The sequence below is a fragment of the Ixodes scapularis genome, unplaced genomic scaffold, assembly GCF_016920785.2.
Source record: "Ixodes scapularis isolate PalLabHiFi unplaced genomic scaffold, ASM1692078v2 PGA_scaffold5__190_contigs__length_132052651, whole genome shotgun sequence".
In the NCBI taxonomy this organism is placed as follows: domain Eukaryota; kingdom Metazoa; phylum Arthropoda; class Arachnida; order Ixodida; family Ixodidae; genus Ixodes; species Ixodes scapularis.
The window spans coordinates 108,317,581-108,339,297 of NW_024609880.1; the positions used below are offsets into that span (position 1 = coordinate 108,317,581).

General features: G+C 43.1%; 1 pseudogene; it reads left to right on the forward strand.

The window, feature by feature from the left end:
* The first annotated feature begins 639 nt into the window (after positions 1 to 639).
* On the forward strand, positions 640 to 15,450 carry LOC115331912 (annotated as a pseudogene).
* Positions 15,451 to 21,717: the final 6,267 nt, after the last annotated feature.

Genomic DNA, 21,717 nt, shown 5'->3' on the forward strand with positions numbered 1-21,717 from the left:
AGACGCCCGCTGAGGCAACGGGCAGCGAAAGAAAGAAAGCTAAGCCTTACTCACGAGTTTAACTCCCTTCTCAAACCCAGGAACCTGCAGCCTACGTCAACATTATTTTTTCCTTAGTGAAGATCTGTATGAGATAAGATATGTCCTGCTGGGGCAAAAACATGGGAAAACAAATACTGTTAAATTTTTCATCATGTGCTCAAAAAAGGCTGACGCACAAAAATGTAAATAAGATGCAGGTAACCTCGCTGGAATTCACAGATAAAGTGGGCCAGCCCTAGAGGATGAACTGCAACCAAGTAAGTAGCTCTTAAAACTTTATCTAATAATTTGAACGGAGCTAAAGAAATACGTTGTGTTCTCTAAGAAATGATGATAAGTGCTCGAATACATCTTGTGAAGCAGCGAACGAGGATGGTTGTGGATATAACACTTTCACTTATTATCACATCGCTTTAAGGGGCTTTTAGGGTAGAAGAGCGTCCTCCCCTGTTTTGACATGAAAATGGTGCTAGTCACTATAATTGAGAGGAATATTGTTAATTCGTGTCTGAAATGAAATGTCAAAAATCAATTTGCTCCGAGTATAAATGCTCCGATTTGCAATCGCAAGAGTATTTCTACAGTTGCTACATTAAGATGGAACTGATGCCATGTTCTTATCTATGCTGTTTCCTAGCAATACTTGTCGATGCGACACCGGGAGAAATACGAATTGACGAGGACGAAAGTTATTGGCAATATCAAGACATTCAAAAGGCAAGTTTGAACTTAATTTGACGTGATATCTTTTTTAATTTTTTGTCAGCCATATTACTCAAGTGAGTCAGTGGAGTGAGTTCTGCCATATTTCATTCTGAAAAAAGTTGATATGGACTGGTGAATGTCAGAATGATTAAAATGGGAAGAAATACAACTAATTACCAGATACCAAACTTGTGCTAGTTAGCTGAAAAAATGTAATTGATTATAATTACAAATTGTCGAGCCTCAAATGTAATGGATTACTGTTGCAAATTAGTTTCGCTGAAAAATAATGGGTTACTTTACTCGTTACGTTACAAAATTATTTTCACGTTACTTTTTTTGTACAGTTATCTCGAAAACTATCGAAGCAATTTTAAATTTTTTTTTAATTTTTGCAACAATAATTTTTATTTTTCATGCGCCGGTATTATGGTGGTCCTCATAAAAATAAAATATTGTATTTAAGAGAAAGAGTGTAGGTGCACTCCGTTCAGCTCTAAGCGGACAAGGCACCGAAAGCTGAACGATACCCTCCATCCCGCTAGCTTATGGCATCCGGAAATGATCCCTCAAATTGTGCAAAGCTAGCGGTGCGCATGCTTAGTAACAGCGTTTACCTCCGCTGCGAGATTCGGAGCTAAAGATGCGATCTACTAAAGCTCCCTTTTGATTCAAGTGTTGCGCCTGTTACTCACAAAAAAAAAGCTTTGTTTTAGTTTTACAATATATAGCCTCTCTTCCTTTAGAAGTAACAACTAAATTTCCCTATTTTGTTCTGTTATATTTTTCGTACTCAAGTTAGAGTACTGCTGTATCCAGACGTATTTTTTGAAGAGGACGCCTTCTTGAATGGTGAAGGTTGGCAATGCTCTTGAGAAGACACAGGTCGTCCTCTCAATCAAAGTCCGCAGTACAGGATCGTCGCCCTAGATTTTCGCCATGTCATTGACGTTCCTGCTCCTAGGAAGCTCCCGTCGTCGCCATTGGTGCAGATGGGAGCTGGCTCGATGGGTGCTCTGGATAGGCAGTCAGCGTCGCTGTTATTTCTGCCTGACTTGAAGACTACGGTCACGTCGGGCTCTTGCGGTCATAGGTTCCATTGAGCGTGGAGTCCTAATGGATCTTTAGTGTTCTCGAGCTAACACAGCGGGCCTGGGACCACTCGAGACGGGTTTCCGTACAAATATGGTCGGAATGTTGTTTACGATCAGACAACGGCATGGCCTTCCGTATCAGTCGTTGAGTAATTTTGCTCCGCGTCTCACAGGGTGCGGCTAGCGTAGGCGATTAATCACTCGCTTCTCTCTTGCCTCGTCTCGACTCCTAGTAATGCCGCGCAGCCATAGTTGCGGGTAGTGACAACGGCGGTAGATGTAATCGGCATCCCCGCAGTGATAGCACAGCGGTCGACGGTCGCCCGTTTGTTGCACGGCGGTCTCAATTGGTGCAGGTGGTTCCGGGCGGGCGCACTGGGCCAGTCGTCTTGGTGTCGAACATAATGTTGCCTCCAGGTGTCCCGTCGAGTCGGTGCCTAGTGCTGGCGGGGAGCTAGTGGTGGCCTCCCGAAAATCGCAGCGTACGTTATCGAAGGGGCTTCATCAAGGGCTGTCACAGCGTTGATGGGAGTCTGCAGTTGAACGGCTCGATGAGTTTCCTCTCGTTCTACTTCGGCGACGGAGAGTGAAGCCGGACGATCGGCAGCAGCCATTAATTTCCTTAGCTCTCTATAGATGACGTCGCGGAAGGAGGCTGCTGGTGCCAGCATCGAGGCTAGTCAACGCAGGGGCAGCAACGTTGGGCAGTCGCTGGTAATGGATGATTCACTCTTGTATGGCCCGTTCGATGTCTGTGGCTTCCGTCACGAATGAATCGACGGTCGCAGGAGGCTTTCGCACAATGCCTCCGAAGGTACTTTCCTTTGCTCCTCGCATGATGATATTAAAATTCTTCGCTTCCTGCGCTAGGGGGTCCGCGCGGTTGTATAGTTGGAGGACACCTTCGACAAAGTTAAGGAAGGTTTCGTTTTGTCCTTGAATTTTTGCCTGGAGCAGTCCTTGAGCGCGTTCCCGGCGCTGCTGGCTCGCAAAGGTGTGGCGTAACAACTCTTTCCACTGTTTCCTAGGAGGTGATTAAATCTTCGTGGATTTCGAACCAGAGCGGGGCTGTTCCATTTAATGAGAATTAAATGTTCCAGACACTCTGCTCTTGTGTCCATCAGTAAAGCATATGGACACAAGAGCAGAGCGTCCATAGTAAAGTGCAGTAGATAAGAAGCCCAGCGTGGCCTTGCCCATTCACTCTCGGATTCACGCGCTATCCAGCTGTCACGCCGACACCTCAACGTTTGCTGCTGGTTTCTCGGCGCTCTTTATTTTATTTGTTAAACGAGTTCACTGATATAACGTTTATGTTCAGTTCTGCCTTTGTCGATCCTTTTCATTGCCGACATTTTTAGTGAAGGTGCATACGAAGAGAGAGTAAACAGGAACCTTCTAGAAGTACGGAGAAGCGTTCCCTCTCGACCATGCAGGTATGTTCCAATCTGTTGGCTATACGTATAAGTTCGAGTTTCTTAATTTCAGGCTCTGAATAACCCCGATCGAGAATCTTGGTTGTACTATCGAACATATAGAAGGGAGCACACTTGTGTGTATGCGAAAGTGAGCGAAAATCAACCGGTTGGAAACGTTTACGAATTTGTCCAGGAATATAGAATGGGAAACCAAAACACAAGCACGAAGTAAGCTAGTTAAGCATTTTATATATTATTTGAGGCAATTTCAAAGACATTGACCACTGTGTGCATTCTCTTTAGAGAAGCCGTGACATTGTATGCGGCTCCTTATAAAACAGAGGCGCATGCTAACGAACGAGAAAATGACAACGCAATGCTCGTGAGCAAGATAAAAGGTAAGAAAAGAGTACGACATAGGTTTCATCAGATCTCGCTTATCTAAAGAAATAGTAAAATATTTTTTTCTCAGATGTTAAGATCTTATATTTTGCTTCTAATTCCAAGGACTACTCGTATGCCGCAAATTTTGGGAACTACGTTGAAATAAATTTCTTTATGAAACATTGGATGATGACAAGGAGATGAGTCACTTTGCGGCGCCACCGTCGATTTACAAACCCATGTAAAAAAAAGAGCCTTCACTGTGCTTTTGAATATGATTTAATTAAATTGGACCCTGACTCATGTAAAAATCAACATGTGCGCCGCGTTAGAATTGGATAATCCGGGAGTGGAGTGGAAAATCCGAGTCATAAAAAGCCTTCGTAATTTTTTTCCAATTCTGTCTTTTTTATTTTACCTCAATCTAAAAGAAACAAACACTTAGTGAAAGTGAACACATATTCAGCAAAGATGTTTTATTACAATTGCAATTTCTGTTATATAACCAGTTTTAACAACTTGTCCATGGAACCATTAAGCAAATTTTAAGCATCTTTTTGGGATAATCGTTCTTAATTACCTAATGCAGCTGTTAGGCAATTATTTCTTAAATATAAATGCCTTGTCCTAAAAAGTGCAAGGTGCCCCCCTCCTCAAGTAAAAATGTACAGGGGTTTATTTACGGCCAAGAAAAACTATGCATCGCCGAACGCTCATTTTTTCGCAAAGTTTAACTTTAATAGTTCGAACCAGATGCTAAACTTTCAAAAGTAACCGTTATCTTATGAAGAAGTTAGATGTGATTTTTTTTGAAATTTTCAATGAAAGAATGGCGCCGACGGAGCTCTCGAGTGCATAGAGCTAAATAAGGCAAGTTCCCGAAAGCGGGCCCAGTGTTTTAACTGAAATTTTCAGAAAATCACTGATGATTTTTGAATGAGATACAGGCTAGTTCAAAGACTGTAATCTGGTTCAAACCGTCAGCTCCATATTCGGGAGCAAAAAGAACGTTCCGCAATGCGTAGTTTATTTTTGTGGTAAAAAAATAACAATATGCATTTTGTTTACACCCGGTTCTGCGGTTGAGCGGGGAGCATGAAACAGGGAGGGTACATTGCCAAGCGGCATCCACCCAATTTCTAACTAAAACTATAGTTCACGACAATCAGCCAAAAGAATGGAAACCACACCTCGATTTCACCTCTCCATGAGAGAATAAAGGACAGTGACGATTTGAAGGAATAAATCCCAAAGGTCGAGGACCGACGACCTCTCTCTTACAGACTCGGCGCTCTCTGAACGATTGCTAAACTGGGCATTACAATGAAGCAAATTATAACTAAACATCCCCTACAGGGATTCAGGTAACACGCTTCTTCGGCTGTGCACAAATTTAAGCTGATACAAAGACCTTGTGGGTGTAGGTTCAGGTGGAGAGGCGGCATTATCAGCACCATAGAGAGAAAAAAACGATTTCAAGCTGATTGCTTTATTAAAGTACAAAATAACGTCTCATCTGCGTCACTAGCCGTGACAAAGCGTGAGGTAGTATTTTCCAACCACAATTACAGGCACTCAAGTAATCGTGAAAAACAAAAAACAAGTATTTTTGGTCAGTCTCGTTTCTTTTTTTTTCTCTTTTTTTACCTTCCCTCATTTCTAGATTAATTTACCTCGCTGCTCTTTCTAACTGCAAGAGAGTGGCTGTCTGTATTTGCCCCTTTTGTGCCTTTAATGTTCAAAATTGACGTAATTCTTTCACAGCACGGTTGCATCAATTGAAAAAAGTAGACAATCCTTCTTTCCACGAGGAGCAGCTTTGAAATCCTGTCTTTTGGGGAGAAAAAAAAAGAGAAGAAAAGGGAGCTAGTGGGAATGGAGAGGTCACTGGTAAAAGTTTTTGCGCCTTGCGGAAAGTGATTCTCTAGGTCGTTATTAAGGGTGCTAAATTTTCCTGCTTCACTAAATATGGCCACCCTAAAGCAGAGATCGGACACGATTCCTACGTCAGCGTCCGGCTGGATCTCGTGTCCAATGAGTGAGGACACGACTCTTAGGCAAATTCTGATGCCGTAGTCGATTCCAATCTCTGGCCGAAGGTGGCCTTCGTTAGTGACGCACGAAAATTCAGCACTTAGGTTTTCTTATCTAGGTTTTGCTGTAGTGTGCTCTCAGCGAATGGGCTTTTAGCTCCAGGGCTCCTAATGCCTTGACGCTGCCATAGATATACTTTTGTACGAGCTTAGAAAGTCAGTTGTAAAAATCGTCCGCCTGCTGCAGATGATCACAAGTGGAATCGGCATACTAGTTTTGGAAACATAAGTTACTGATTCTTGCAATGCACCTCGCTGTAGTTCGGATAAACATAATCCAGAAATGTCACCATTCAAAGACTCCATACAAGTGATGAAATAATAAAACTCCGCTTGCCCCATGGGTACCGCCAAATAATGGTTTATATAGCTTGTTCTGAAAACAGAATCAATGAACTGTTCAACGATAAAACAGGTGTGTATCTTCTAAATTCTATCAGCGTTCGTGCACTCAAAATGTTGCGGACCAAGCATTTTGATTGCTGTTTGAGCCTACTGGAATGCCGCAGGGCACAGTAAAAACATTTCGTTTCAGCTTTCGTTTCTTTGTTTTCTTCGGGTGTATTACTTTTTGTTTTTCTTAGCCGGTGCAGAATATGAGAATGGGCGGGCGTGTTAGCCTGTAAAGTGCAGTGAGGATGAAGCTTATAAAGTCCCCTAAAATCCCCACAAATATTTCATCAAATTTTTAATGACTGCTCTTACACTTGCGGTGGCAATGATCAAGATTAGTGATGACTGTTAACGTCTGTTTGCTTTACTGACTACCAGTTCCTGGGTAACTCAGTAGATAAAGGTCTCCACTATTCTTGTGGAGGTCCAGGAATTGAATCCCGGACCAGGCTGATGTTTTAACGGTGACCAGACGCCTACATTGCGCGAGATGCGGTTCATTTCAGGTGCAAATCAATTTAATCTTACGTAAAGTTTCTGTCCTTTGGGGACTTATAAAAATAATTATACCAAATAATATAGGAAAAAATAGTCCGTGCACAGGCAGGACAGATTAAATAACATCGGACCTGTTGTAGCGCCACATTTGGCCCCAACTGAATTACAACATTAATTAGTAAAGACCGAACAATATTCCGACGAACGTTAAGGCACAGTACTAGAAATCAAGAATTTAAATTTTTAGAGTTTTGACATTTTCCCATTTTGGCTCCAGACTAAACATGTCTCACCATGCCGTTCAAAAACCTATTCCTGTTCAGAGGTATGTCAGTTTTAGTCACTGCTCGAAGTCGATTAGATCAACTCAACTAATACCTGGCAGATATTTTGGAAAAAAGCATTCCTCGCGTGATAAGCCCTGTGCCTGGTGCCTTTCCAACCGCTCCGTAGTGTGAGCTGTGCTGAGCAATTATGACTCTACAGCTCATGCTGAATTCCAGTTTTGTCTACTATCACAAGAGCAGCCCATTTAATCTTGGTTACACAAAATATTTAAGCGATTTCAAAGAGACCACAGTACCTCAAATTATGCTTTTCATAATGTTATTACTTCTTCCTTTTGTTTTCCCTGGAGAGGTGGATATCTCATCCAGACCCATGCAAAACGCCGATCGGCTGAAAGAACTAAAAATGGAAATTAGCAGAAGCCTTAGTTCCGACAAGGGAGGTCACGACTGAACTGCTTGTGACAGAGATTTTAATTTGATGCTTGTTTAGAAGTATCCTTAAAGACTTAAAAAAACGCGACTAAGCCAGAAATTTCACCGATAACACGATATGCTGTGACATACGGTTTGATCTTGTATTTACTTGATATCAATTGGGCTGCGCGAATTTCAACAGACCATAAAATTATTCGGTCTGCAGTGGCATTTCTCGAAGATTGTTTTCTGAAAGCAACTAATTTCCCAATTCGCCTGAAACATCACACCACGCCATAAAATTACTAAGGGCCGGTTGCACCAACGTCGCTTACCTTAACCCAAAATGACTCTTTCTTAAGTCGGCTTAGCGTGCTAAACCGAGCTCGGATAAGCACGGGTTTAAATTCCGTTTGCACCAACGTAAACCCGGCTTTACAGACGCGCCCCTAGCTAAACGTGGGATTTGCGTAGGGAATGTAGGGACAAACAGAGGGAACTAGGGAACGCTCAGAGGGACGAATACGATTGGCGGAGAGGAATCACGTGATGTAAACAAAAAAAAAAAAACTGTCGTAGTAGTCGTCGTCGGCGTCTGCTTTTCGCTGTATTTCCTCGGTGAGTAACAAACTAAAGGTCTCCAAATTCAATCATTTTTTCGCTTAACTTTCAATAACAGAAGTTTAAGCTTTAAACAAACACGAATGCTCTTTACATCTGTGATTGTGTGTTTAATATCGGTTGATAACAGGATATTTTGACAGTGGCAGTAGTTTTCGTGCTCATAATTTGAGGCGAAGGAGCCATCGGGGGAATGTCGAATACCGAATGCGAGAAGGACACTCTACTCGCTACATCGCTGAAGACAAAACAACATCGAGAATAAGTAGGCAGGTAAGATGACTACTGAAATCAAGTCATGCCTGAAACCGATGAAGTTCAAAATAGTGACGAACTCGCCACGGCAGCTGCGAAAATGCCCGGAAATTGTCGAATAGAAGTCGTCGAGAGGTCGGGGCACGAGATCTTGCATCGACGGTACTCGTTGCTATCAGCAAGGTGACAAAACTGCACTGTACCGTCGTTGAACATCCGCTGAAGCCTCAAACGGACTTCAGTTTCACACTGTCGTGATCAGAAAAAAAAACTCCCACTAGTACATCACATCGTGCCGATAAGAACAGTCGTCTCTTCGCATCACCTGCCCCAGCCTGCCCCGATACAGCAATGAACAAATCTAGCATAGTAGTCGTTACGATTTGTCGTCACCACGAATGAAAGATATAAACAAAATATTCCTAAAAAATCGCGATCACCAAAAAAGTTACGGTTAGGGAACGATACAGTTTTCTGAAGCCAAGATTCCACTCGCGAGATTAGGAAAATTCAGTGAACATTGTATCAAAACTCAGAAAACGAAAGAAATTGAATTTTCGCTGTTTTATTACTTAAAAGCGCCGCAATCTAATGCAAACGGCAGAGGTGTCGACAATCAGCTGATCGCCGAGATCATGTACTGCCACTATTCAACGCGCTGATCGGATTGAAGGATACGCGCTGCAAGTGTAAATAAACAAGGTGGTAAATAACAATACGTTAGAGTTATGCGAAAATTAGTAAGTACATACGAATAAGCTCGTTGACAGAAGAACCAACGGGAAGACAGACGTGAGCCCCACAGCTCCGTATGTATCTCGGTTAGGGCTAACACGCCCTGAGAGTGGAGAACCAACTTGAAAACAGGGGTCGATAAACACTTCACGCGACAATATTTTGCATCCTTTTCACAATCGAAGGTCATTCTGTCGAGACTCTCACGCTGATGTAGCCTAAAATACTTTGCACAACCAATTTCGTCCACCACGTCGACCGCGACAAACCAGCCGCCATGTTTTAAATCCAGGATTAAGAAACAACCAAAAGCAAAGCGCCCAATGTTGAGCCAGTGCCTCCTATATAAGTTACACTATGCCTCTCAGCTTCTCTCCAAGAGGTGTCCAGGCCCGATGCTTCACCTCACAACACTCTCGTACGGCTAGGTAGCGCCGCCTGGTGGACGTTCGTTTTTTCTATTTTTCTAGCATGTTGTATTTACATCATTATTGAAGATATATCGTATATATGTTTTTTTAACAATATGTAGAACACTGTTCTGGATGTGGCCGCCCTGATTCAAACGAGTTTCGCAGAGACAAAATACAAAACTACGAAACAAGCACGGCCAGGCTTCGCTTTTGCAGCGCGAACGCGCAGAACGCTTGGCCGCTTGACCGTCTGCTTTGGCGGCAGTTTGGGGCTTTGGCGGTCCCCCTGAATCGCGCGCATAGAAATAGTTGGCGCCGCGTCATGTGCGGGTGAGAAGGTACGAAGATAATAAGTAATATTCCGCTCGAAAACGGCGAGCTGGTCCCGAGCTGTCAGTCAAAAACATTTAGACTTCTTGCTGTCGGCGCTGCTGGGGCGACATCATCGAACCTCCTACGAAAGAGATGGTTGGCTTCACTACACGGCAGGTTTGTACACCTGGGCGGCTCCACCGCACGGCAATCAGACGTACTTTTTGCCCTCTCCCTTCCGCTTGCCAGTGCTCGGAGCTGAAAGGCATAGTGTAACTTATATAGGAGGCACTGGTTGAGCGCTTAAGTTAAGCGTTGTTTAGTGCTAGGTTTAGCGATAAGCGATTTTGGTGCAACCGAACGAAACCGAATCTAAGCTTAGGTTCAGGGCTAAGCTCCGCTTTGCGTTAAGCGGCGTTAGTGCAACCGGCCCTAAAAGGTGTTCACGTTGTCTTTAAAAGCAAATGTTAAAAAAAAAACACTCTTTGAGACTGTAAAGTATCATAGAAATAGAAATGATGCTATTATCAATAAATGTCTGCACTAGATAGAAAGTGTCATATTCAGAAAAATCGACATGCATCACACAAGAAAAATATGAAACAATTTATATTACTTTATTTATAATTACCAGCCGAAATTCCGTCACTACGCCTCATCATCAGGCTTCTGGAAGAATTTGAGAGACATAAGTAACTGGAAATCTTTTTTTCAGATGCCCAAACTGGAAAAGGATACCAGTTGATTTACTCTGACTATAACAAATGTGATATTCTAAGAGTTCTCAACGAAAGCAACGGTGAGTGTGAGGGGCTTATATTACTTATTTTCCCCAGCTTTAAAAAATATATCCGTGGGTGGAAAAAAAAAAGTAAAATTTAGGCGCGTTTGCATTTTAAGCGTCATAGAACATACCAATTGGTCGCTTCAGGAAGTTTCTTTATTTATTTATTAGTATTGTTGCTAATTTATTTATTATCTACATCGTGCAGTGGACATTACTACAGCGGGCTTTATAATCAAAAAAGGTTTGCGTACTTGTACCAAAAACAGTGTTTCAAAGCACAAGTATTTCACCAAAGTATAATGTACATAGAAGAATATTGTAAAAAAGAGAAGTACACCATAAAAAAGAGATAATAACACTCAAATGAAAGTTAAACAACTACTGAAAAGGGTAGATAGCGTTGAATTGGAAGTTTTTGTGACGACCTGTTCTGGTAGAGAGTCATGAATTGACCTTGAAAAGAAGGTTTTGAATAATTGCGCTCTGCATCTAAACTTTTATTTGCTATGAATGATCTACATTTGATGAAATGTTATCTGTGTTACGAAAAAATTTATACTTGTTAATTCATGTAGGTTTTAAGAGGATTTCGCTGCTCAATTAGAACTAAAATAGGACATTTCACGATTCCAGGCGGCACTGCAAGTGCTGCCTTCCTACCCGCTCGTACTGCCCTAGAATAAGTTCCCTTTTTTCATCAAAAAATAAAGAAAGCCCACCGTCTTTTGCTCAGCTTATCCTTGGACGCGTATCTAGAAGGTTATCTCATTATTTTAATATTAGGCGGAGACAAAAGGCGAATACTGCTGGAGGTGGAGGCATTGTACGCCATTCGTATGTTCCGTTTGTGTGACGCGAGCTTGAGCTGGATGCAGGGAAGCAGAAATTTTGTCGTAATACTAGCTCAAGTTTAGATTGCCCTGCTCCCCAAAGCTCAACGGAGCGTATTTTGTTCTGGCAAAGATCATACTTCCAAGTCAAATAAAATATAATTTTATATTATATTACCCAAGTTATTGGATGTACGAAAAAAAGACAGAAATGGGGCTTGACTTTGTCCAGGCCCTGCCAAATTTGTATGACGATGTTACAGCATACCATTTATGCAAAAAATCTTAGTTTCACCTTAACAAGGTATTTTATACAGCTTTCGAAATTTCACTTTATTTCTACGCTCGACCACTGATTAAATGAAACCGCAATAGAGTCCTCAGCTAATCGCTGCTTCATCAATAAAAGTGACTTCGAGCGCTTTTATTGCATCGATCTCTAATCGAGTGCCTTCGAATAGAGATGGCAGCTTCTGTCCCAAAACTCCGAGAGCTCACCAGCGAGGGAAATTAAAAAGGAAGTAGCGTCATCACTTAACCTTGGCATTTCTCGCGGGACTAAACAACAGGGACAACAGTAATGGAGCAGGCAATTCAGAAGAGCTCGAAAAGAGCGCGGAGGCCTCCTGGCCAGACGAGGAAAGAGTCATACTAAAAACAGTGAAATGCGAACCGCTCCGTCGCCCACGCGCGAGACGTTCGTGCTAATAAAACCACTGTTCTCCTCTAGAGGGCTGGATGGCGCATTCAGCAAACAGGTATGAAGCCAGCGGAAGTAAGCGGCTTGTTTCGGAAGTAAGCGCTTCACAGGCTTTCGCACTCTTACGAGCGGCGGTCCAAACAGTGTCCAAGGTGCTTGATTTGCTTTTTTTTTTATCAAGAAAGCCTGCTTGTTAAGCAATATGAGCTTATACAGGCCCGAGAAGTCTTATTGGAAGCTATTTGATGTGTGAGAATTAAGAGATTCTAGTTGATTAAGTGCACATGTCCCAAGTTCAAATGCCTCATTCTCAATATTGATTACTAAAAGGGATTATTAAAACCCACGTAAAAACGCAAGAAAGCGTGAACCAAAACATTAACTAAACGCACTATAAAACACATCAGACACTCGACTTTCGGGACAAGCATCGAACTTCTGGTGGGTTCACTCGCGCCCGATTCGGAGCGCGGCAAAGAGCCATCCAGCCCGCTATGGTAAAGATCCGTGGATAGAACTAACCAGATTGGGGGCTCCCGCGATCATATGTGCCTACGCACCGCTACTCTGCCTATGCTGCGGCCAAGGTGTAGTTCTGTTCCGACTGGGCAGATGGAGCTGGCTTGCTTCAGTCTGTTTCCAGAACGTTCCACGGTGCATAGAATGGGTGAAGGCAGGTTGTTTGGGCGTGTCCAGAGATGCTTCGTTTTGCCTCGGTTGTTTTAGTTTGATCGTCTTGTCTCAAACGTCGCATAACTTGTGAGTTTTCTGGATATTTCGCTAGATGATCAAGTGCTGTTTCCGTCGTGCCTGACAAATGCTGTGTGCCTCGGTGTAATGGTAATTACAAAACGGGGCCCAAAGTGCACGTGTTCGGCTTTATTGAAGTTGAAGCTGCAGGTTCCCAGTACCATGTGTCTACACGACAGTTTTATGAAGGCGAAAACAAGCTGCGGCTGAAAAACACACTTGCACCGATTGACAAAGCTTCTGGAACAGAGAGAAATGAGAAATGGGCGGAAACGCAAAAACGAGGAGACGCGCCTCGCCTTAGCCACAACATAATAGTAACAGAAGATGCCCTTTAAGAAATAAAAGACATCGTCCCGTTCTAGCCTATGTGGCGGGATATGCGGTGTACGCGACAATGAAGAAGCCAAAGTGCGACAATTACACGAAGGCCCCGAAAACAGACCGCACAATCGCAGCTTCCGCCGGCTATGAGTACTACCATCTCATCAAGCACTTTGACAAAGGAGGCCTTCTGTACCCAGCAATAACCGCAGTCGATTCTGTCGCACACAACTACGTTGTTGTTGAGGAAATTTCAAAGCGCGTGGACTTAAGAGTAATCAACGTAATGAGGAAATCCTCATTATAACAAGTGTAAAATACCTTACATCCTTGAAAAAATGCGAGGGGGGGGGGGGGGGGGGCAAAGAAACTAATACGCCAAAAAGCAGAGAAATTTTGCGTGTTTAATCCTATACTTTGTTTTCTTTCGCCAAAGGTTTTCGCAAGCATAAAATATTGCATTGTGATCCGTACATTTTGTTGCGACGGATAACAAACGCAACTTCTTGGGCTCGCCAAGCTTTAACTCATGGCCTCTAGAACAAGTAGTAGAAGTGCAGGAGTGTTGCTTGTGCCATGGGCGATGAAGGCAAAAATTATAATATAAAATTTCATAGAAATTAAAACGAAAAGATCCTTTTATATGTTTCGGATTAATAAAAGCAGAGCGGTTGGTTTGTAAGCCTGTTTTATAATGTTACGAGTTGGCGCCTTGTGCCATGACCAGAGCGCAAGGTCTTGAGCAGGAAGATGGAAGAAATAGATCTGGGCATACCGGGTGTCCTTGAAAAGCAGCACTTAATAATACACCACACACGCCCGTATCGAATTCAAATAATCAAAGTTCTCACGAGTGGAGACTGAACTTATCATTTTTTTATTTTGTAATTCCTTGAGAGTGTAATCCTTCACATATAAAGTATCAGGATGTTTTTGGACACGCAGGCCAATTCGCTTCTGCGAAAACTACGCATCGCACAGATCTACGCATCGGTTAATGCCGCAGTGGTTTGTGCCAAGGGGTCCATTAAGAACACTTATTAGCGTTCAGCATAATTGGGTAATCAATACCTTTTTAGTAATTAAATTTTTAATTAATAATTTTAAAGGTTTAGTTTTTATTAATAACTTGGTGCAAGTAATCGAGAGCTATTAAATTCACTCACATTACCATTAAATAAGGCACGCACAGTATCATTTATGGTGTTCCAAAATAATGCTCGAGTTCGACGCGTTTATAGGTTTCGGTTTCTTATCAGAGAACATCTCCACCAGCATTCCGCTCTCATTAGTCAAAATACGCCGCCACGCATCTAACGCAAAGGTGAGTCGACACACTTGCACCGACGTCAAAAAGGCAAACCTCCTGTAAACCTCCCGAGGCTTTCTTATCTCGCCTGTAATACGTACGGTGCGTGACGGCGCACGTACGTTGTGTGTTTTGGCCGCAGGGAGCGGGACTGCTGGCGCGGAGAGGCACTTCGATAAAACGTAAAAAAACTTAGAAACGCGTCCATATGGAGAGTGTGTCTGGAACGCCGTAAAACGCTGCGTACCTTATATATTTCTAATGTTGGTTGATTTAGTAGTTTTCAATGGTTCGCATCAAAATTTCTAATTGAAACCGTAGCTTTAAAGTTAGTATTTAAATATTAGAAAACTAAAAGGTAAATTATTACGTAATTATACTGAGCGCTAATATTTTTTCTAATGGGCCTCTTGGCACTGACTAGCACAGACCACTACGGCATTAACCTTTTTCTGTGCGATGCGTAGCTTTGGCAGGAGCAATTTCGTCCGCGTTTCCAGAAACAAATATTTTTGTGCTGTGTTGAAACGCTACGTTTTAGAATAAATTTTCTTCAGTGTTAGGCATTACGCTATATCTCTAGCATCAAGGTAAGTGATACAAATTTAATTTTGTCGGACAATAAAATACTAAACATTTAATGAACTTCATTGTCTTCAAGTATGCACTGTTTCCACCTTGGCGGCAATACTTTCTCTTCCTTAAAAGCGTAAAGTTTGAGTGTATACTTCATCGAGACATTTCCGTCTGTTAAACTGGGACATTTCATAGGCATGCCGTCGGAAACACCTTAATCCTTGCCCCCCCATAAACGGCAAGTTCTTTTGCGGTGATGTTTTTAGAAAGCATAACTAGCACTGATTTTCTTTATAGGGTACGCCTGTGAGCTTTATCTTCACAGCAACGCTGTTGATGGTGGTGTACCTCGAGAATGTGAGAGTGTATATGGTAATGCATGCGGAAAAGAGGAAGCATCCTATAAGCAGCAAGTGTATTACTCGTGGTGCAAGGAGAACATGGAAGGCCAATCATACACAACTTCAGCAGAGACGAGCCAACAAGAACAGAGGGAAGACGTTATGAGCACAACAACGTTGCTTCCTGCATGCTGACATTTTTGTTTCTCTGATGAATATGTATGGGCGTTAAAATAAAGCACCTACACATGCGCTCATAAAGCAGTTGTTATGAATTGTAATTTGATTTAGTATAATGCTGTGTTATACTATACTATATTATACTAACGATAGCCATCATTACAAACTTCATAGTCCTAAAGATATATTTAACAGGAAGGTGCAGACATTTCGTTTGTGTTGTCGAATTTGCCCTTTTTCTAGGTAAAAAGCAGCCAATCAGTAATCTCTATCTCTAGGAAGCAACGTCAACATATAACAAAAACACACTGGAGCTAAGACAGAATCCCAATTTGGGGATTCACAGCCAGTTCATGTGAAAGCTAAGTTTGAGCGTGGGAAGCTTAGCTTAGTGCTCACCTGCAACTATTTTGGACAGTGTTAGAGGTAGTGGTTCCGGGCCGTAAATCCCGCGATGTTCCTTGCGACACTTGCTTTTGTAAGCGACTGCTGGGCTGACGTCCGCAGCACGTTGCTTGATCACGAGGTTTCGCGTCCGCTGAATCAAGCAGGCGCCGGCGTTGTTATCTTTGGGAAAACACAGGCATAGTTCATCGTTGTCGAGAGGCCCAATACTTTGTTAGCTTCAAATTGTGCAACGATTTTAGACGGTGTTAGAGGGAGCGGTTCTGGGCAGTGAATGCCCTTGACCGAACTTGTGCCAGAAACAAAAGAAGGAATTCGTCGAAACAGCAGCAGCGTACTTCGCGGTGTCGGCGTGACGGCTGACTGGAGCGAGATTATATCCCTGTCGTCGGGAGAATCTGTGTGAGTCGGCAAAGCTCACGCATAGAGAAATATCGTACAACGTAAAGAGCGGACACTTTCATAGACCCCAGCGGCCCAATTCAGTGTCTGCGAGCGCACCCAATGGCCAGTATCGTCCCTAGTTGAGTGTTGAATGGGTGGATACATGCAGGAACCGCTGGCCAGTTGAATGAATGAATTCAAGGCGCATTCTGGCGATATTTTTGTATCAGGCAGTAGCATACGCCCTCTAGTTTAACGAGTCAGTGTTATTGTAATCAGCATTGTTTTTGTTTAAAATCGAATTGTTTCAAAAGTATACCTTAATTGTACTGCAAAAGAAAAGTCATCCAGCGCTACATATAATTCAAACTGACCGCACACCGAAAAGTATATTTTCACATTTTTGCTAACTCTCTTGAGGGGACGACATGAAACGACACCAGGGATTGACACACAAAAGCATTTATTTTTGTAACTATGTAACCACACGCGGCGATTTTTCCTAGTACCCCGGCTTTCTCTTGTCCTTTTTTTAAAATCCTGGATGCGGTAAGGCCGAGCTGTTATGTCCGCGTGCAGGAAGACTATATTGAGGGCGTAAACACCCGTGGGCAGGCGAGGCAGAACGATCCTGGGTGATTTCAGATAAGATCGACCAAAGGGTGGCTGGTCGACATTTTTAAATCAACTGATGTTTTTATATGACATTGTCTAGTGTCTGGTATAAACGAATCCACACTTAGTTTTGACCAGAAAAAAAAATTTGGAGACAAGAAAAATCGTAAGGCAGGGAGAGGTGGACAGTTGCAATAACGCGCACTGATGGAGGGGGCAAGTTTGAAAGTGAATAATTAAAACAATAAAATTAGGAGAATTTTAAAACTTTTTACAAACAAACTATGGGTACAACGTGCTTGTCATATAAAGTAATAATATTTATTAAAAATTTATTTAGTTTTCTAAAAATTGCCAAACATGCCTGCTCGAACAACAAATGGCAAACTTTGGAAATCTGTATCTCATGAAATAATTTGATCATTATTACATAACTTGCAGACATTATTTTACTAATATATGGCTATTATTGAAAAAATAAATAAGGTATTTGAGTGACACAATAGTTACAATATATTTAGGCAAACATGGGAAAAAAATCAAACAAAGAAAAATTCCAATGCAAATAAAAAAAAACACCACCCTCGATTTTTTTAAATTTTGGGTACCCTGTTATACTCTATTTCGGCATTCATTTCTATTAAAAACATGTTGCATCATTGCACTGTGAAAGAAGAAACAACTCCCCAAAGTAGGGTCCTTTTTCAAAGCCTACACTTAGCAGTGTCCTATACAAGAAGTGACTCTGAGTTCCAGTTTCATGAAACTTGCACAAATCTTTTATATACATTTATTCAGATGAGGTCATTGATAAAAAGAGCGATCGGTCACACAGTAAAAGGGAGGAGAAACTATATACAGCATTTTACATAAGCGTACAAAGTGGTATCATATTAGAGACTAATGATTTGAGAAAAGATGATGCAGTGTGAAGTTGTACCTTCCGGTATATTTTACATCTAGAGTAAAATAAATAACTTTACTTCCACACACAAAAACAAAGATATAATAGTAAGATATTTAGGTTGGCTGTGTATTTACGATTACAATCAATTTCAGGTGACGGATGCCATAGTGCCTAACTGGAGCAGCTTCGATGCTCTCGGTGTATGAATGAATCGTGGCAAGCCGATATATTTTATCCTGCTCGAGGATAACATTTTGGGATTTTTTTTATAGTGATCACATAAAAATTATTAGTAACCACCAACAAAAACAGTAGGTTAAATACCCCGTGAAGAAAAATGTGATAAATAAGATGTGTCTGCCTTCAAAATGAGCAGTCCTTGGGAAATCAAATTCGGCACTATACGCTAAGGTTTTCCTCGCTGTACCCATTTAATAAAGTTGCTTCCAAGCAGATCCGACTGTCCGTGCTACATATACGTCACAGGTCCCTTCTGTTGATGACTTGCTGAGCCGCCACGCGTGCCAAGACTGAATGCCAGGGAAGGCGCGCACCGCCAGCCACTCTTCTTTTTTTTGTTCACGATACCGAACAACCTCATTTTCGTCCAGATATACAAGATGCACGCCTTTCAGTTTCTTTGATAGAACGCTCACCATTGTCCTGGCCGTCTGAATTGCGCTTACTGAACGTTCTCTCAGGTTGTTTAGCGTGGCCTGGTGCTTCACGAGTCCGCCAACTCCGTCACATGCATTTTTCCCATGTCCAGATGCAGAAAATAACCACTGGGCTTGTGGGCAATCGTCCTTTGCAAATTGGTGAAGCTGGTAGCGATTCTTGAAATGACTGGCGGCGCCGTCACTTACGTACGTCACGTACGAGTATACCGCAACGTTGTCTTCAACCCACTCCTTCACCTTTTCAAGAGCCAAGCAAGCGTGAGCGGCGTCGTGACACAGGTCGTCACTGATGATGGCAAAGCTGTTTGTAGATTTTCTTGTCGTCACAACACATGTAAATATCGAAACTTGTTTTTTTTTCCAGTGATATGCTTGCACTTCGTCAGGAAGCACGATGGTCCAGTTTTCAGCAAAGTCAAAATGAAAGACAATGCTCCCGCGTTGCATGCACTGTTTTTCATCGTAGATCGCTTTACCTTGCGTTTGCCGGATATGGTTGTGAAGTACCCAACTTCCAACCGTCACTTGGATGACTTTTAGGAAAGTCTCAGGTTCCAAAGTTTTTTTCACAAGGTCGCCGGACTCCCATGTTGCAAGCACAATCTCTTCATCCTCCGGGATATCAAGTTCCTGGAGTGTAAGAAACTGGCCTTTTGGGCAGTGATCACAGTCTCCTTGAAGGCACAGCTCTGTTGCTGGGTCGCACAGAAATGCCGAGTTCATTTCACCAGTGTTGAATGTTGAGCCAGTAACGTTCTCTAGAGCGGCAATACAAAGATAATAATTGGCGCAGCGCACACAAACGCACGCTTCCTGGTGTGGAATACATTGGACCCATCTAGGGCGCAACGAATAAAATTTCGTTAGCCCAACGCCGGAATCGGGATGCTTGTCTTTGTATATACGGAAGGCCTCTCGTATTGAGCGTGTCATGAAGCGCTTTGGCACGAACGTTTTCTCTCCGTTGAGCATGACAGAGATGACGTCCTTCTGGTTGGGACTTTGGCGCGAACATTGTAGCTCGTCTTTCGTGAAGTACTCTAGGGCAGCAGACAGGTTCTCAGGGCTCACCTTGCACCTCGTGTAAGGATCCGGCTCATACCACACGCCATGCTTTTCCTTGAGTTTTCGGGATTTACTGATGAGGTACATTGAGGCCTGTGGAATCATCTTTTGAACCTCATTCTTCGTCAGTGTTGACGGCAGGAGTGTAAGCAGTTGACAACGTTCCCGGAGAGAGGTGGCGGTTTCAAAGGCCTGCCGAAAGTTGTCCACCCACTCAGTGCATGTGGAGCATGTTGGTTCGGACGACCCCGATGGTGCGTCCCTGTCGTACGCAATACGTAGCCTTGAGCGTATATTCTTGACAGCAACCTGCTCCAGTTCTGTCTGCTTTCTCTTGACATAGGGAGGCCTGTACCGACTTCTTACGACGCTTGGTTGTCTCAGCGGCGACACATCTGTAGGTAGTATGCTGCGATTTAGATCTTCAATTGCTTCTTCAGCTGGCACAAATATGACAGGGCACTGCTCTGAGCTTCGCATCGAGATCTCCTTAGTGATGTGCATGAAGCAATGGTAGCACGGGTAGTCCGTCGCACTCACTTTGGTGGAACAGTCAGGCGAAAGAATTTGCTTCAACGAGTTTAGGTCCAACTCGCCAACACTTCGAAAATTCCGCTGCTTTGGTATAGTCTTTTTGTGTTTGCAAAAGTAATCTGCACAAAACACTCGTTCGGAGCTCCAGGACGTCTTCATAATGTATACATAAATAATAGAAATTAAACCCCAACTGATGGCATATAATTGCCAAGTGAAAGAACTACTGGGTGCACAAGTGACTAGTCCGAGGCTGAGGAGCTCACTCACTGCAAACGTACATTTGAAAAGAGAGGTCACAACTGAGGCTGTCGGCAAAGCTTGATCCACGTCAAAGGAAGAAAGAGGGAAAGTCTCCAGACAAAAAATTGTGGTCAGCGGCCTTCGAAAAAGACTTTCCGGAATCGCACTGTCGTCCCTCCACGCGCTGATATGAAAGTACCCGAGCTTCTACCACGTGGTTCATGACACAGCCTGAGCCATGTCGGCGACCGGTTCGCGAGGGGTTGGCGGTGGGGTTACGTTGATGGTCACTCGGATTAGCCCTTGCTGTACTGAGCTACCGCCTGCAGTGCCTTATCGCCGGCTGGTGTCAACAACGAGAACACACACACCCTGTCTACACCAAAACTACAAGCGTTCACCGCACACGCGTCGCCGCCGCTTTTAAGCTTTTGTGATATTGCTTTCTTTTGCCGCGGAGAACCGCCTTATCTTAACTACGCGCCAGAAATCCTTCCAGGCGGGCGTATACAATATCAAGCGTTTCGAGAAATGCCCGTGGAGTAGAACTATGGGAAAATTCGAAGCTCGCGATGTCGATATCGTCGCCGTTGTGTTAGTACGCCGTCGCGTACTGCAGTCCCCCGTTGGGGGAGGGGGGGGGGGGGCGGTCTTACTACGATAACATGGCGACAGCGTTTACACTCTATGTATTTACGCGAGGCTCGAGTATTTGGGGATAATGCTGCCGGTTGGTGTGCCCCTTTGTGCCTGATATTATCGCCCGTGACGCCAGCGAGTGAGATGGCGACAGGCATGCCTGCTCAGTAAACAGGCGTCGGCGGCCATGTTTTGCTGGTTGAAGCGAACCCCCTTGTCCTTAACAGCGAGCGGGGAAATGCGAAAAAAAGATTGTATCGGCCGTTTTGCCAGAACTAGCGACGAGTGTCGTCGGCGGTTTCCGGCAACTATTTTGCCATAATCGTGAGCTTAGCGAGGAAATGATTTTTGCTAGCCACAGAACACTACCACGCAGAAAGGGAATGCTTGAACATGTTTTTGTTCTGGATATATATCAGGGATATATATGAGAGAGAGAGAGAGAGAGAGAGAGATGAAGGTGAAGCGGAAGAGGGAATAGCATATAGTGTCGCAGGAGAATAAAGTAAACAAAGTTCCTAGTGGCCGATGGCTGCATGATCTTTTCTCGGATCACTAGTCCGTAATATGATACCTCTTTGTACACAGTAGTTTCTCCTTAATTTAAGTGTGTGAACGATTTCTTTAGTTATCATTGGCCTCATCTGAATAAAAATATATAAAAGATGTGTGTTGGTTTCATGAAACTGGAACTCAGAGTCAGTTCTTGTATAAAACACTGCTAAGTGTAGGCTTTGAAAAAAGACCCTACTTTGGGGAGTTGTATCTTCTTTCTCAATAA